This window comes from Bos mutus, chromosome 2, assembly GCF_027580195.1.
Source record: "Bos mutus isolate GX-2022 chromosome 2, NWIPB_WYAK_1.1, whole genome shotgun sequence".
In the NCBI taxonomy this organism is placed as follows: Eukaryota; Metazoa; Chordata; class Mammalia; order Artiodactyla; family Bovidae; genus Bos; species Bos mutus.
Window position 1 is genome coordinate 15,843,969 of NC_091618.1, and position 5,718 is coordinate 15,849,686.

Sequence of the window (5,718 nt, forward strand, 5' to 3'; positions counted from 1 at the left end):
CGCAATTTAAAAAAATGAGTCCATCGATATAGTAAATCTTGCTACTGATGCCCTTGTTCTATTCAGCTCCATAGATTTGTGACAGCTAATAAAACCCAGAGCTACATAAACTGCACTGAGAGCCTGGCCTTCAAATTGATGTTTATAGTTTTAAATCAAAATTTTAGCAAATAAGGAAGCATACTCAATCATGTTAACATTTCCAATGAGAGCAAAATACCATTTGACACCTTTGTAAAAGTACAAATAAATCTGTAATTTTGTAAAATTTATCGAAAAAAAGGGCTCTGTTCACTTGTATAAAATTCTTTGAAACGTTCCTTTAGGGGTAATTACATACTCTGTAATTACATAGGAGCAGGCGCTCTGGAATGTTTTCAGAGAGAGGTCAGAAATGCGGGTTTCCCAGCTCCTACCTCTGCCCCACCCCCACAACAACACATAAACAGAATAGAGTCTTCTCTCCTCAGTAGCCAGCAGGATATTTTCTAGAGTCTTCTGGTCCTGTTATGTCCCTGCCCACAGCCTTCCACTCCCCTCCCACATTCTGGATGAAATACCAGCTCCTGCCCCATCCTCCCGTCCCCTCAAATTTGACCTTCTTTACCCTGCGGCTCCCCCCAACTCGGTCCCATGCTGGCCTCACCTGGCCCTGCCGATGCCCCCTCGGGGCTCCTGCACCGATGTCTTTATGCGATGCTCCCGCCCTCACCGCCTTTGGTCTTTGCTCAACGTCAGCCCTTCATCAGCCCGTCCCTGATGTGACCCTGACCCCCCTTCACACAGACACACGCTCTGTGCCCCCACCTAAGGGCTTCTCTTCCTACACGTGTCACTCCTGTATCACACTCACAACAGTTTGGGGGCTGCTTCCTCCCTCCCAGGAGGGCAGGGCCTGTGTCCCCACCCCCAGGTCCCCTGCTGCTACTGGGATGCCCCAGCCTGAAAGGGGCACCGGGGCCACCGTCACAGCAGCTGGGGGACCTGGGACAAGTCTCCTCTCCTCTGTGTCGCTATCTCCTGTCTGTAATGGTACCGCTGGGTTCCTAGGAGGGACTGCTGAGGACTCTGTGTCGAGGGGCCCCCCGGCGCTCCTGGTTCCAGACACCTCCTTGGCCGGCGAGATGCCCACAGGGTGGGTTCCAGGAGGATGGGAAGCCACAGCTCCCCGGGAGCCACGCCTCCTGGAAGTCAGGCAACCAGAAACCATGCCTCCCGGAAGCCCCCAGTGGGGGTCTGGTAGGCCCTGATACCTTATGGGGGACACCTCTGGTGCCAGTGTGGTCCTCAGGCAGGGCTGTTGGGTGGGGAGAAGAGACTGGGTGGTCTGAGCCATTGCCTTTCCTGGGGTCTGGGGCAGCTCCAACAAAATCTGGGGACACCGAGGCCGGGGGCACTGAAGACTGTGGCTCTCACAGGAAAGTCAGGGCCTCAGCCTCCAGGGTGGTTCGAGTCCATTGAAGCTTCTGGGCAGGGGAGCAGGAATTCCCTGGGCCTGGGCTGGTGGGGGTCAGTGCAGGGCAGGGGCCAGAAGCAGCAGCAGGGCCCCGGCCAGCAGTGCCAGAGAAGGTGGGCAGGCGGCCTGGCATGCAGTATTGGTGGGGTGAGCGGGGGCCGGCAGATGGCAGTCGGTGTAGGGCTCCACGCAGCCCGCAAAGGCCATGATGTGCGCCACGAAGGTCTCCTCCTGCACGCCGTGCACCAGGTGCGCCTGTGGGTCGCGGCAAACACCGCCACATCCTCGCCCCCATGGGTTTCCCTAACCAGGGGCACGGCAGCCTGCTGCTGGTGTGAGGGGTCCCCTGGCAGAGAATGGGAGTTCAGAGCCGGCAGGGAGGCGGCCTCCCCCTCCTCTGACTTCCCAGCCAGGATCCTCCCATCCCTCTTCCCCTGCACCCCAGGGCCCACCCACTGCTCTTGGTTTCGTCCACATCAGGTCTTGAGTCCCTGTTCATCTGGTACCCGGGGCCATTGCTATAGAGGAGGGAGTATAGAACTTGCCATCTCTGGCTTTGCCATCTGCCAACCCTGCAAGGAGGAGGGGACCCAGTGATCACACTGACCCAATCCTTTTGGGTGCCTTCTGTGTGCTGAGCCCAGGCACGTCTTGTCTGTTCACTGGCTTAATCCTCACTAGAGTGATACAGGGCAGTTGCTCCACTTTGCAGAGGAGGTAACTGGCTCAGAGCACTTTGTGCCTCGTAACTTAGGGACAAGGACCTGCCAGTCTCCCTGGGCTTACCGAAAATGGAGTTCCCACGAAGGGGGTAGCCACCAAAAGTGAAGACATGAGAGTGGTCTGCAGTGACAAGGATCAGCGTGTCCAGTTCGCTAGTGAGCTCGTTAGCCTTGGCGATGGCATTGTCAAACGTGACCGCCTCGGTCAGCGCCCTATATGCTCTGCCATCATGGTGACCGTGGTCAATGCGGCCTCCTGCAGGTAAGTCACATATAAGATACTAAACCCGCTCTGATGGCCCTCATCACTCCTCTGTTCCCCAAGGGGCTGCCACTCACCCTCCACAAACAGGTAGAAGCCCCTGGGGTTCCTGCTCAGCACTTGCAGGGCCGCCTCAGTCATCTCCTCCAGGGACGGGTCATTGGTGTGGTCTCACTGAGTCTGATAGGCCATGTCAACTGGCTCAAAGTGGGCTGTGGGAAAGGGGACCAGTGGAGACCTGCAAGCTGGGGACCGGGGGCCCGTGGCACCCATCCCTGGGAGGACAGTGGGGGTGGGTGGGGTTGTTACCTATGAGGTGTGTTACACTGGAGTCATTGGCTGCCTGAAGGAGCTCCGTGCGGTTCCACACATAGTGGGCTCCCTGGGAGGGCAGAACCAGGCCTCAGCCCATAGCCCGACACCCCAGGCCCGGCCCCACTGTACCCCCTGCATCCGTGAGCCCCCATCACCTGGTGCTTGGCCTGCCACTCCTGCACCAGGTTCTGCTTGTCCTTCTGGACTCCAATTTGATTGGCATCATGTGGGTATTCAGGGTCTGGGGTCCCCTTAGGAAGCATGTACATTCAGCCTCCACCCAGGATCACCTGGAGCCAGAGATTAGGGCAGGTGGGTTCAGGGCCTACTTGGCCCTTTACGCCTCTCACACAGCCCCTACCTCCCCCACCAGGTCTGTGGGAAAGGTCTGTCCCCACCTCCTCCCCCTCCACACATGGGAGGGGCTGTCAGTCCCCAGGGCTGTGAGTTTCCTGGGTCTGTGACAGATGTCTGTCCCACCCCCTCTGCCCAGCCCCGCCCTTAGCCCCTCATGTCGTACGTCAATATCCATGTTGTTGACCAGCTGTGCAGCAATGTCCTGGCAGCCGTTCATCTGGGCATCGGCAGGCAGGTCGGCGTCTGAGTACCAGTTTCAGTTCACCGTGTACGCATAGGCCCCGGCTGGGGAGGCGTGCTGCACCCTGGTGGTGGTCACCACTCCCACTGCCTTCCCTGAGGGTGGCAGAGGTCACGGGGGACCACTGAGGTCTCTGAGCCCGTCCCTGCCCGGGAAGCTGACACCCAAGCCCACCTGTTTCTTGGCCCAGTTCATCACAGACGTGACCTCATTCCCACGTGTCGTGTTGCACTGGTTGTAGGGGGCGGCTGCACTTACACCAATGGTTCTGTAGTTGCCCTTGACCCCACACAGGTAGGCAGTGGCAGTGCCTGCGCTATCTGGCACCTGTCTGTCCACGTTGTATGTCTGGGGACAGAGATGCCTTCAGCTCTGCTGGGGTAGACACCCAGCTCCTGACCCAGGCCCTGGGCCCATCCTCACAGCCCCCGGCCCCTATCTCAGCCCGAGACCCTCCTGGGGCTTTCCCTCCTACCCTGCTCCCTAGGCCCACACCCACCCCTCTGGTGTAGACCACCCTGAGGCCACTTGGCCCTTACCTTGGACAGAGCCACATATGGGAACTGGTCCATGGCCAGGGGTGTCTCAGGTCCCGGCTTGCCAGCCATCTGCCCCTTTAGGATCCGAGCGGCTGTCACCGTGGAAACCCCCATCCCTGAAGGTACACTGTGTCAGGTCTGAGTCCCTGGGGCCAGCCTGGGTCAGCCGGCAGCCCAGGATTCCAGGGTTGTCGGGAGACAGGGTATGGACCAGCCTAGCGCACTCACCATCGCCCAAGAAGAGGATGACATTCTTGGCGGCTGTCTGGATGGGCTGCAGCTTCTTAGCCACATCGAGGGCCTGGGCTGCCTGGCGGTTCCAGAAGGCGGGGTCTTCCTCCTCGACTGCCCAAGGGGAGAGTGGAGGTCAGGTCAGCCTGGGGCCACCCCTGTGAGTAGAGGGCACCGGGAGCTGCCTGGTTACCTGGGACGAGGCCGAGGGAGACCTGTAGCTGCAGGCCCAGCAGCAGCATCACGCAGGCCCCCTGCATGGCTGTGTGATGGCGGAGGGTCAGGATGGGACCTGGGGAGGCTGGGTCTCGGGCAAGGCTGGGGCACCAGGAACTGGCTGCAGCACTGGCTTAAATTCCTGCTGTGAAGTCTCCATGTCCCTCCCAGTGCCTTAGGGGGCCACACCCTGCCTCTCACCTGCCCTATGACTTTAGGCCCTGTCACCATCAGAATTGGTAGATGTGGCCAAGCATCTGAGTCAGGTCCCTCCCTCACAGGATGGTCCCCAGCCATCTCCTCAGAGTGGGGTGGGATTAGGGTGCAGATGTTTTTCGCCTGAGGAATATTTACATGATCCTGACAGAGGCTACTTCTAACCCTCGCTCAGCAAGTGCTGTGAGAGAATCATCTCTGCTTTATTCACCTCCTGTGTTCAGGTTTGGTTCTGGGTGCCGAGGGAGGTGGGGTTGGAAGCATACAGACTGGGCGGGGGCCTGGGTTTGGGTTCCCGATGCCCTGAGGCACAGAGACAGGGTGGCCTGGGAACCCTGCCCACCACGCAGCTCCTCACCAGGCTTGGCCTGGGCAGGTGGGGTGGGCACTGGGCTAGCAGGGCACCTGGGAGCCTGGGCCCAACTTCTTCTGTGGCGAATTGAGGTGACAGCAGAGCCTTGTCTGTGTCTTCAGTTACTGAGGGCTGAGCTCGGCCGGCACTCTGCGTGCGTGTTTCCTGTGAAGGGCCAGGAATGCGGGCCCAGTGCCTCGTACATGACGTAGACCTCGGCTCGCTTAGACAGGTAGGTGGAAGGCAGAGATGAATCTGTTCTCTCCCCAGGCCACCCACACTCACAGGAATAGCTTGTGATAGGAGCTAAGAGGTTTCAGCAGCCCTAGGTTGGGTTAAAAAGACATTTCTCCAATCCAGCAATCTCACTTCTGGGTGTGTATCCCCAAAGCTTTGAAGGCAGAGAGAATTCTCTGGTGGTCCAGTGGTTAGGACTCCATGCTTTCATGGCAGGGGGCTCAGCTTCGATACCTTGTCAGGAAACTAAGATCCTGCAAGCTGTGTGGCTCAGCCAAAATAGTGTCAGAGAATGCAAAGCAGGATCTAGAAGTTTTGCACACCAACACTTGTAGTAGCATTATTCACAATAGCCAAGACTTGCAAGTAATTCAACAGTCCACTGGCAGATGAATGGATAAACAAAGCATGATAGAGCTATACGGTGGAATACTGTGCTGCCTCAAAGAGGAAGGAAAGTCTGACCCCTGCTACAACACGGATGAACTGAGAGGGTAACAGGCAGGGAGGCCGCTGCTGCTGCTGCTGCTAAGTCGCTTCAGTCGTGTCCAACTCTGTGAGACCGCATAGATGG

The 5,718-nt window shown here is 58.1% G+C and overlaps 1 pseudogene; it reads right to left on the reverse strand.

The window, feature by feature from the left end:
* Positions 1 to 1,510: 1,510 nt before the first annotated feature.
* LOC102280662 (intestinal-type alkaline phosphatase-like) lies at positions 1,511 to 4,383 on the reverse strand (annotated as a pseudogene).
* Between the last annotated feature and the right edge of the window lie 1,335 nt (positions 4,384 to 5,718).